The following is a 12,580-nucleotide window of genomic DNA, read 5'->3' on the forward strand; positions in this document are numbered from 1 at the left end:
AATAAAAGGTGTGCTTCTTTTACACTCATTTGTTTTTGAACTACGTAATGATCTGATTCGCGTGGCATCGTAATACGTAGGCAATCCTCATCGGATCCGGTCACATTTTAACCACAAAAATTGAAAACAGTAACAAAAAAAAAATAATGTAATAAAAAGCCTAAAAAGGAAGCCGGAATGACGCATGCTTTCGTCACAACATGTAGGAATTCACTTGATTGTATAGGTGCATCACGCCCCAACGTGAGATTGCCTATCTGTTATTTGTTTTGGACTAACCGTTCGTTTGTCGTTGAGTCTCTCCAGGTTTTAGGAAAGGCGGTTTGGTTTGGTGAAAGTCTGGCCTCGCACTCATACTTCACGAGGTCAAAAGGGAGTGTTCAAATACCTGTTATTAAGTCAGGAGGCGATGCTCACACTTATTTCACAAGGTCAAAAGGAAGCATAGAAATGTCTTCAGAAATTCCTTTGCCGACAGTTCCTGTCTCCGAGGAGATTTCGATCTCGGCCGTACTCACGCCCGAATCCGCAACTGCGGAAGAGAATAGAATCCTACGACTCCGCATGTTGGAAATGCTGGATGACTGGAGTAACAGAAAAGACCCACCAAGTGTCATCCCTGGATTCCCTGAGTTGTTCTCCAGGACAAGCGGGACTTCTAATGTCCCCATAAGCTATCCTGCTACCCCATTCGTGTATCCAGCCATTTCGGCCTTCTCTGCTGGATCTCCCTCTGATCCTTATCCCCGAGTGTCAACAACGGATGTAAATACAAACATCTTTACTGCACCACCCTGCCCGATCACGGCACAACCTGCTACATACAAGCCAAACTTTGACTTATCCTCGTTTACATTCCAAGCACCATCTTTCACAATGGAGCCAACTCGGTTCGCCACCAGCGCTCATCCTCCACAGCCTCAGTGCGAGTTTGCACCTGGGCAAGATCAGAACCCCAAAATCGCTGAACAAGATGAGATGGCCAAAAGGATGAGAAGCCTTGAGCAGAGTTTGAAAAACATGCAAGGTTTGAGCGGACAAAAGAGCGTCTCATATACCGATCTATGCATGTTCCCTCACGTGCACCTCCCAGTGGGTTTCAAGACCCCAAAGTTTGAGAAGTACGACGGGCACGGTGACCCCATTGCTCATCTCAAGAAATACTGCAACCAATTGCGGGGAGCTGGCGGAAAAGAGGAATTGCTAATGGCATATTTCGGGGAAGGTCTGGTAGGAATAGCCTCAGAATGGTATATGGACCAGGACATATCCCGATGGCATATATGGGATGATCTCGCCAGAGACTTTGTGAGACAATTCCAGTATAACATAGACATTGCACCAGACCGAAATTCTCTGTCAAACTTGAAGAAGAAACCTTCAGAAAGCTTCAGAGAATATGCTATTAAGTGGCGCGAGCAGGCGTCGAGGGTAAAGCCTCCCATGGATGAGATAGAAATGGTCACTACTTTTCTCCAGGCTCAAGAGTCCGACTATTTCCAAAACATGATGTCAGCCATGGGAAAGCCGTTCGCAGAAGCGATTAAGATTGGAGAGATGGTGGAGAATGGGCTAAAAACGGGTAGAATTCTGAGTCAAGCAGCCATAAGGGCAACCTCCCAAGCCGTCCAAAGCGGGTCCGGAGGAATGGCAAGAGGGAAGAAAAAGGTATAAACGGCCATGGAAGCATCAGAAGCAAGGGAATATCGTAATCCCAAGCCCCGTTTTCCAGAAAGGACCCCACAACACTACTACCCCCTCCAAAACATGGCATATGCTCCTCAACCCTACATGGTCATGAACACCCAGCCTTATGTCCATCTGCCACAGCAAGCCAACCGAGGCCAAGCTCCACCTCCCAGAAATCAGCCTCCCTACCGCAACCACTATAACCCACAGCCTCCGCAAAATAACTTCCGCCCTCAGGAACCACCTAGAAGGCGGACTTTCACGCCCATCGGTGAACCATACTCTACTTTGTTCCCGAAGCTAGTCCAGTTGGGTTTCCTGCAGCCAGTCCCTCAGACGAGGCACAATCCGGCATCACCTTCTTACAAAGCCGGTGTTAGGTGCGCCTATCATTCAGGAGCGGAAGGGCACGATACAAATGACTGCTGGGCTTTGAGAAGGGTAGTCGAGAATTTAATAGAACAGGGGAAAATAGTGCTAAGGGACGAGGAGGTCCCAAATGTGACTAACAATCCGTTGCCTGCTCACAACAACGGGCCGCTAATTGGAATGATCTGCGAGGACAAAGAATTTGATCCTACTTTAAAAGCCATAATCGCCATCGTCGACACAGGGAAAAGACCTGGAACAAACCCGAAGTTAGAAAAAGGGGAAAAGAAGGTCAGTACTGTGAAAAGCGAGCCTGAAAAGAAGGTGGAGGAAAAGACAGTGACAGTGGTGCCCGTAAGGAATGAAGTTCTTTACGTCCCACGGGGTCGAGCAGAGAAGCCGCAGAGTTTTGAAGTCAAAAGGGCAAGGCCAATGTATGTACCAAAAGGGGCCTATGTGGTCCGAGGGACGATTCAACCACCTCGGCTGAACGAGCCAGTGGTTATCGGACGTGTGCCACAGAAGCCGAAAACCGACCCGTCTATAGTGCCGTGGAATTATCAAAGAACGTTGGTTACATACAAAGGTAGAGAAGTCACGGGAGAACTTCCGGAAAATACTTTCATTGGAAGGTATTCGAACGCTCGAGAGCTAAACAACGCCACACCGAGGTGCTTCCCACCAAAGAAGCCAGTAAGCGTTGAAGAAGCGGAAGTTTTCTTCCAACAAATGAAAATGCCAGACTACGAAGTGGTAGATTAATTACGTAAATGCCCCGAGAAAGTGTCCATGCTATCACTACTGATGAGGTCGGCCGAGCACCAAAAGATCTTGCTCAAGACCCTGAACGAAGCATACGTACCAGTTGAAACCTCAGTTGAACAACTCGAACGGATGACGGAGAGATTCTTCGCCGTTAATCAGGTCTCCTTCAGCAAGAACGATTTACCCCCAGAGGGAGCGACACACAACAAAGCCCGGCATCTAACAGTTAAATGCGAAGACTACTACGTCAAGCAGGTAATGTTGGATGAAGGTTCAGGTGTTGACATTTGCCCGCTCTCCGCGCTACAGAGAATGGAAATTGGGACCGGAAGGATCCGCCCCAATAATGTCTGCGTAAGGGCTTTTGACGGCGTCAAGAGATACACCCTTGGGGAAATAGACTTGGTGTTGATCATAGGGCCAGTGGAGTTTGAAATAACGTTCCAGGTGCTTGACATGGACACGTCCTACAATTTCCTCCTCGGCAGACCTTGGATTCATGCGGCAGGAGCTGTGCCTTCCACTCTTCACCAAATGGTGAAGTTTGAGTACGAAGATCGGGAAATTGTGGTCCACGGAGAAGACGAGCAGTCTATTTATCGGGACCCATCCATCCCATATCTTGAACCAAGAGAAGGGAGCGAGCACACGGTATATCAGGCTTTCGAAGTTGTGTTGGCAGAGCAGTATGAAGAGGGAAGACCTTGCCCCCAACCTTTCTTGTCCAACGCCTCGATCATGGTGGCCAAAGAAATGATCCGACATGGGTTCAGGCCAGGGAAAGGGCTCGGACAAACCCTACAAGGAATAATAGAACCCATCACCTTGTCTGCCACCAAGAAACCTTTTGGATTGGGTTTCCAACCCACTCCAGAAGACGAAGAGTGGGCAAAGAAGAGGAAAAATGAGGGATGGAAACTACCTCGGCCATTGCCGGATTTATATGAAACTTTCATCAGGCCAAGGTACACCGAAGAAGAAGACGATGAGGTCTTCACGGCTGAGGAAATCGAGGAGATATGTGGGGCGATGAGAGAAATTCTCTACGAGGCTCACATGGTTCAACCAGGAGAAGGCACAAGCACCGCCGAGATGCTATATGCGGGGCCAGACGCCAAACTTCGAAACTGGGAGGCCACGCCATTCCCAACTAGGCAGAAGTCCGGGTAGACCTGTCCTGCCACCTTTCCTGCATCACAAGTTATCTCCAGGATATAACTTGGATGTTTTCTTCCCTTCAATTGTTGTTTTGAATTCCTGAGTTGTAAACATTGTTGTCTTCCAAAAATTCCAAGAAAAAAAAAATCATCATTGTTTTCTCATTTTTCCCTTTGTTCTGATTTTTGTTATTTTTCCTTTATCTTTTCTTTCAGTTATAATAATGCGGCTTTAAATATGACATGCTTGCGGACTTCACGCCCAGATCACGATGAGCTATTTAATTGTGAAATAATGAACCCAGAACCAGAATATGATGAAGAAGAGGCTTTTAGGGAAATAAACCGAGAATTGGAACACTTTGAGAATAAACCTAAGCCAAATCTGAATGACACCGAACCGGTTAATTTAGGAACTCCTGAAGAAATCCGAGAGACCAAAATAAGCATTCACACGGACGAGAAAATGCGAGACGCGATAATTCAACTCCTTTTTGAATTTAAAGATGTGTTTGCTTGGTCATACGATGACATGCCAGGACTAGGTGTTGATCTAGTGGTTCATAAATTGCCAATTCACCCTGATTGTCCTCCAGTTCAACAAAAGCAAAGAAAGTTCAAAACTGAGGTCAGTGACAAAATTAAAGAGGAGATCACCAAACAGCTGAAAACGGGAGTGATGTGGGTAGTCCAGTATACAACATGGTTGGCGAACGTAGTTCCAGTACCAAAAAAAGACGGGAAGACTCGGGTATGTGTAGATTATAGAGATCTGAATAGGGCGAGTCCCAAAGACAATTTCCCATTGCCCAACATCCACATCCTTGTTGATAATTGCGCCAAACATGAGATACAATCTTTCGTAGATTGCTACGCTGGGTATCATCAGGTATTGATGGATGAAGAAGACGCCGAGAAGACGGCCTTCACTACACCTTGGGGCACTTACTGTTATCGGGTTATGCCATTTGGTCTGAAGAATGTAGGGGCAACTTACATGATGGCCATGACTACCATTTTTCATGACATGATGCATCAAGAAATAGAGGTGTATGTGGACGACGTGATAGTCAAGTCCAGGACGCAGGATAATCACATCCAAGACTTGAGGAAGTTCTTCGAGAGACTGAGGAAGTACGACTTGAAGCTGAACCCAGCCAAATGTGCTTTCGGAGTCCCATCGGGCAAGCTTTTGGGCTTCATAGTAAGAAGGAGAGGTATCGAATTAGATCCAACAAAGATAAAATCTATCAGAGATCTACCTCCCCCAAGAACGAAGAAAGACGTGATGAGTTTGTTGGGCAAGTTAAACTATATCAGTCGATTTATTGCCCAGCTGACGAGCACGTGTGAGCCCATATTTAAGCTGTTGAGGAAAGATGCGACGATCACATGGACGGCTGAGTGTCAAGAAGCTTTTGACAAAGTCAAAGAATACCTTTCAAATCCCCCAGTTTTGGTCCCACCAGAGCTAGAGAGACCACTGTTCTTGTATCTGACAGTCTTGGAAAATTCTTTCTGTTGCGTCCTCGGGCAACATGACATAACCGGGAAGAAAGAACAAGAGATCTACTACTTGAGCAAGAAATTCACCGGCTACAAGGCCAAGTATACTCTGCTAGAAAGAACGTGTTGCGCTCTGACGTGGGTTGCTCAAAAGCTGAGACATTATCTCCAAGCTCACACTACTTTCCTCATAAGCAGGCTGGATCCTTTGGAGTATATATTTCAGAAACTGATGCCTACTGGAAGGCTGGCCAAGTGGAAAATCTTGCTTACTGAATTCGACATAGTCTATGTCACCCGCACGGCAATGAAAGCCTAGGTGTTAGCCGATCATTTGGCCGAAAACCCGGTTGATGATGAATACCAACCATTGAGCACTTATTTTCCGGACGAAGAAATAAACACTGTAGAAGTGGTCTCGGAAAACACCCATGTTTGGAAGATGTTCTTTGATGGGGCCGTAAACGCCAAAGGTGTAGGAATCGGGGCAATTTTGATTTCGCCTTCCGGTCAGCATTATCCTGCCACAGCTAGACTGCGTTTCTTTTGCACGAACAATACAGCTGAGTATGAAGCCTGCATCATGGGCATGCATATGGCGATCGATCAGGATGTCGAAGATTTATTGATTATGGGAGATTCTGAATTGATTATCCGGCAAGCCCAAGGTGAATGGGAAACTCGGGATGTCAAGCTTATTCCTTACCGACAGCACGTGGAGGACCTCGGCAAGCGTTTTAAATCAATAGAGTTCAGGTATATCCCGCGGTGTCACAATGAACTAGCAGATGCACTTGCTACCCTAGCTTCAATGCTACCCTACCCAGGCAACGCCCATGTCGATCCCTTGGAAATCCAAATCAGGGAGAGACACGGTTACTATAACGTAATCGAGGCAGGATCGTGTACACAGCCATGGTACCACGATATCAAGAGGTTCTTGAGGACACAAGAATACCCCGAGCATGCTACCGGAGATCAAAAAAGAACCATCAGGCGGCATGCAAGTGGTTTCTTTTTGAGAAGTGAGTTGTTGTATAAGAGGACTCCGGACCTCAATCTACTAAGATGTGTTGACACCGAGGAGGCAAGAAGGATCATGCACGAAGTACATGCAGGAGTGTGCGGACCTCACATGAACGGGTATGTTTTAGCAAAGAAAATCCTTCGAGCAGGTTATTACTGGATGACCATGGAAAAGGACTGCTTTGGTTTCGTTCGGAAGTGTCATCAGTGTCAGGTGCACGGTGATTTGATTCATGCACCTCCCACGGAATTGCATCCCATGTCTGCACCTTGGCCATTTGTTGCCTGGGGCATGGACGTCATTGGTCCGATCGAGCCGAAGGCCTCAAATGGACATAGATTTATACTGGTTGCCATCGACTACTTCACAAAATGGGTAGAAGCTGTCACTCTCAAGTCGGTCACTAAAAAAGCGGTAGTGGATTTTGTACATTCAAATCTTATCTGTCGTTTCGGTATTCCTGCAACTATCATCACAGATAATGCAGCAAACCTGAATAGTCACTTGATGGGAGATGTATGCGAGCAATTCAAAATAACGCATAGGAATTCTACTCCTTATCGGCCCAAGGCCAATGGCGCTGTAGAAGCAGCAAACAAGAACATCAAGAAGATTTTGAGGAAGACGATCCAGAGTTCCCGACAGTGGCATGAGCAGTTACCGTTTGCATTGTTGGGATATCGCACTATGGTACGAACGTCAGTAGGGGCAACCCCTTATCTTTTGGTTTATGGGACCGAGGCTGTAATACCAGGAGAGGTAGAAATTCCTTCGCTTCGAACCATTGTCGAAGCAGAAATCGAAGACAGCGAGTGGGTTAAGACTCGATTGGAGCAGTTGACTCTGATTGACGAGAAACGAATGGCTGCGGTTTGTCACGGGCAGCTGTACCAACAAAGAATGGCCCGTGCTTACAACAAGAAAGTCCGATCCAGGAATTTCGAAGTGGGTCAACTGGTACTGAGGCGCATTCTGCCACATCACCTGGAAGCAAAAGGGAAATTTGCTCCAAACTGGAAAGGCCCATACATCATCAGGAAGATATTGCCGAGAGGAGCATTGTACCTAGGTGATATCGAAGGAAATGATCCCAAAACAGCAGTGAATGCGGATGCAGTCAAAAGATATTATGTTTGAGTGACACCCCAGCGATCCTGACACATTTGAAATGATGGAGGTTTTATTCTCACTACCCCAAACACTATCAACTCTCTCTACAATCCTTTGAGCCGGTTACAGTTCTTTGGTTACCAATCAAAAAAAAAAGAAGAAAAAAAAGAAATAGAAAACAAACAAAACAAACAAAACAAAACATTGATCGAGGCCTGAACTACGTCTGACTTGATTCTGAAAGGATACGTAGGCAGCCTCTCTCTGAGGTTCAGTCACACCAACAATAAAATCCCATCTACCTTGAAATTGAAACCGGGGCACGTCAAACGGTTTAAAAGTCGTAGTATCATCTACTTTTCTTTACCAAGCACAAGACCTTCGGATCAATTACCAAAGGTAGGGGGAAGCCAAGAAGTGCCACGAATGGAGGCCGATACACTCTAAATTGAGAGAAATAAAATGAGAGAGTCTCGTCGGTGAAAACCTTCGGGGCACCGCGAGGCGACGGGAGTAGAGAAACCAAAATGAGAGAGCTTGTTTAGTAAAAACTCACAAAGAGTGCTATCGAGCGACAGCAAGGAAGGAAATGAGAGAGGTCAACTAGCGAAAACCCGCAAAGGGCGCTGTTGGCCGAAAGGATGACTCCACCTCAGGAAGTCTCGGCAAAGTTCCACCGGTTTGGAAACACAGATCCATTTTTGGTTCGGGAGGAAATGCGAGTTCATTGAAGGTCAGGCGTCCAGTCCAAAGAGCATGTCATGTCCATTTAAAGTCAGCATTGTTTTCCTCAGATAAGTCTTTCTTGTCCCGAAAATGACACTTCTTTTCTGAAATTTGCTTTCTCCGTTCTTTGTTTTTCTTCGAATCCCTTTCATTTTAACCCTAAGTTCCAGATATACCGGAAGGATAAGTGGCAGGATTGGTTTCACAGAATTCCGTTTCGCAAGGGAAATGCCCCGCTTCATTGGTACGTTTGTCCGAACCTGATGATGGTTCATGATGTTGACTGCATTCTAAGTGAAGTCACGAAAACAAAAAATATATAAAAAAAAAAGAGAGAAGAGAGAAGAAAAATCCCCACAGGTTTCCACTTTGTACAAGTCCCCGCAAAGCCTCCCTTTGTAAAAATTCCCCAAAGAGTCTGCCCCAACAAAATCCCCACAGATTTTCCCTTTGTACAGATGCTCACAGGGTCTCCCTTTGTAAAAAAAAAATAAAATCCCCAGCAAATCCGCTTTGTAAAATTCCCCAGCGAGCCTGCCCCAACAAATCCCTGGCAAGTCCGCTTTGTAAAAATCCCCACAGAACCGCTTTCAGACAAATCCCCGCAGAGTTTCCCCTTGTGCAAATCCTCACAGAGTCTCCACAACAAAATCCCCATTGAAAATCCCCAAGCATAACGGGGTGGAAAAAAACCAAAGCCTTGCAAGGCAAATCATCACAGAATCTGGAAATGCAAGCCTGAGCAGTCTAAAAGGGTTTCGTCGTTTGAATCCAATCAATGGCAGAGTTTCTCAACAGAAATAAGGACGCAACAAAGCAACTGGAACAATCAAGGTCACCGAACCAACCGCCATTTCCGAGCTAACAATTGTTCTTTGTTTGAAAAGTTGAAACAGGTATAATCCAAGACAACCGTGCAAGAAGCAGGTGTCACCCAAAGAAGAAAGTACATGAGTACAAGAAACAGTCTGGCAATAAGGAATCCACTCGAAAGGTAAGTTTCCACGAAATTCTCTTTTACATTTTACTAAAACAAGAAAATTCAAAAAAAAGGGGTCAGTTAGTATCCTCGAACTTTCCCATTAAGTCAGCATCAGGGCTCCAACCTTGAACTGAACTTTTTTCATTTAGCCAGCATTAGGGCTCCAACCCTGAACTGAGCATTGTTAGTTAGTATCCTCGAAATTTTTCCAGTTAGTCAGCATTAGGGCTCCAACCCTAAACTAAACTTTTTCCAGTTAGTTAGCATTAGGGCTCCAACCCTAAACTGAACTTTTTCCATTTAGTCAGCATTAGGGCTCCAACCCTAAACTGAACTTTTCCCCAGTTAGTCAGCATTAGGGATCCAACCCTAAACTGAACTTTTTCTCTTTAGTCAGCATTAAGGCTCCAACCCTAAACTGAACTTTTCCCCTTTAGTCAGCATTAGAGCTCCAACCCTAAACTGAACTTTTTCCCTTTAGTCAGCATTAGGGATCCAACCCTAAACTGAACTTTTCCCCTTTAGTCAGCATTAGGGCTCCAACCCTAAACTGAACTTTTTCCCTTTAGTCAGCATTAGGGCTCTAATCCTAAACTGAACTTTTCCCTTTTAGTCAGCATTAGGGCTCCAACCCTAAACTGAACTTTTCTCCAGATAGTCAGCATTAGGGCTCCAACCCTAAACTGAACTTTTTCCCTTTAGTCAGCATTAAGGCTCCGACCCTAAACTGAACCTATTCTAGTTAGTCAGCGTTAGGGCTCCAACCCTGAACTGAACTTTTTCCATTTGGCCAGCATTAGGGCTCCAACCCTGAACTGAGCATTGTCTGATAGTCAGCATTAGGGCTCCAACCCTGAACTGAACTTTTTTCATTTAGCCAGCATTAGGGCCCCAACCCTGAACTGAGCATTGTCTGTTAGTCAGCATCAGGGCTCCAACCCTGAACTGAACTTTTTCCATTTAGCCAGCATTAGGGCTCCAACCCTGAACTGAGCATTGTCTGATAGTCAGCATTAAGGCTCCAACCCTAAACTGAACTTTTTCCTTTAGTCAGCATTAGGGCTCCAACCCTAAACTGAACTTTTCCCCAGTTAGTCAACATTAGGGCTCCAACCCCAAACTGAACTTTTTCCCTTTAGTCAGCATTAGGGATCCAACCCTAAACTGAACTTTTTCCAGTTAGTTAGCATTAGGGATCCAACCCTAAACTGAACTTTTCCATTTAGCCAGCATTAGGGCTCCAACCCTAAACTGAACTTTTCCCCAGTTAGTCAACATTAGGGCTCCAACCCCAAACTGAACTTTTTCCCTTTAGTCAGCATTAGGGATCCAACCCTAAACTGAACTTTTTCCAGTTAGTTAGCATTAGGGATCCAACCCTAAACTGAACTTTTCCATTTAGCCAGCATTAGGGCTCCAACCTTGAACTGAGCATTGTCTGTTAGTCAGCATTGGGGTTCCAACCATGAACTGAACTTTTCTATTCAGTCAGCATCAGGGCCCCAACTCTGAACTGAACTCTTTCAATTTAGTCAGCATTAGGGAATAAAGAAAAGAAGAAAAAGATAAAAAAAAGGGAGATGTTCCGAGATACTTGGAAAAACGAAGGACGGATCGCCCCAAGATTCGATCAAGGTCTCGAGTTCTACCTATCCCCTCTCACTCAATATCGCAGAAATAAACAGGCGCCTACAACTTGCAAGCATTAAGATTCGGATCGAAGTCTACAAGCAGAATCAGCTAAGACTCAAGATCAAGTTGCAAAAGAATCATAGATAGGAATCTTGTAACTAGCAGTTGACAAGCATAAGTAATTAGTTCAGTTTCAATTTTCCTTTGGTTGTAATAAGGCGGTCAGTAAAGCAACTGTGGCAACAGCGACAACAGTAACAACAAGCATTGCAATCCCATGGTAGTCCCAGCTACCAAAGTTTCCCGAACTACATTGACCTGATTTCTGTTTAGCCCAGGATATATAGAAAATCTTTGAAGCAAAGATTCGGTCAAATCTTTCAAAATGTGCTTCACACGGAGTATTCCAATAGGCAAAAATCGCTCATATCCGCTCACTTTATCTTTGCACGAAAACTCTTCATATTTTCGCACAAAGAGGGGCAGCTATGAGCACGTGATTTTTGTTTACGCGACAACTACTCCAAAAGAAGAAAAAAAATATAGCAAACGGTCTTGCTGTACAATTTTCGGATTTTACGTGGCATTTTTTCTATTTGTGACCTTGTCCATTTTTTATTTTTATTCAAACAAAATATAAAATATATGTCGTGTGTAGTTAGACCATAATTCGGTTATAAAAGAAAAATCACAAAATATGCATCTTTTATTCTATTTTTGTCGTTAAGTGATTTTATTTCAATTGGATGTTTAATGTGAGTGATAATTGTGGTTTGAGTATTAATTAATATTTGTGTGATTTTTAGTTTTTGGTTTTTACATTTTTATTAGGAATTTCATTTTTTTAATCAAATTAAAAGAAGAAAATGGGTTTGAATTTAGAATTGGGCCGGCTCAATTGAACCAAATCGAGCCCAAAACGTGTGTCTTGCCCGGTCCAGACCAGCTGACCTCAGGGGCGTCCAAACGACGTAGTTTCGATCTTGCTTGATCTGGGCCGTTTATCTCAGAATGATCAACGGCCAATATCACATACACATACCCGTTGTTTGAACCCGACCCATTCCACCCGGACCAACCCGATCCCAATACTAAACCAAACGACACCGTTTGGATTAACCTTTGGATCCAAGCCGTTGATCTCGAGTGATCTAACGGCCAAGACCCAACCATCCACCCCATATAAAAGCCTCCATATCATACCCTGCCCCCCTATCCAAGACCCTCTGCCCTTAGGTCGTCCTCACCAAACCCCAATCCCACGAAACCCTAATGCCGCCTCCTTTCCCCTTACCATTAAACCCGGCGGCAAGGACGCCGGTGACCACCACCTTAACACCATAGGACCACCTCACCACCCTGAACATGGATCTGTTATCCCTTTGCTTCGAATCAACCCCTAGTTTCTCGAATCTTCATTTGAAGATTCGAGTAAAACTCCGATCTACACCGACCTACCCCAGGTTCACACTAGACACTTCTCGGACCTCCCTCATGACCAAACCAGGTTTGGGTTGGTCCGAATCTAACCAGGGAAACATAAATCTCAAATCTGCCCTTAGGAACCCTAGAAGTTCTTGAGCCCGATCTGTGTCTGTTTGAACTAAATGATTAGGG

This window comes from Nicotiana tabacum, chromosome 1 (assembly GCF_000715075.1).
Source record: "Nicotiana tabacum cultivar K326 chromosome 1, ASM71507v2, whole genome shotgun sequence".
NCBI classification, from domain to species: domain Eukaryota; kingdom Viridiplantae; phylum Streptophyta; class Magnoliopsida; order Solanales; family Solanaceae; genus Nicotiana; species Nicotiana tabacum.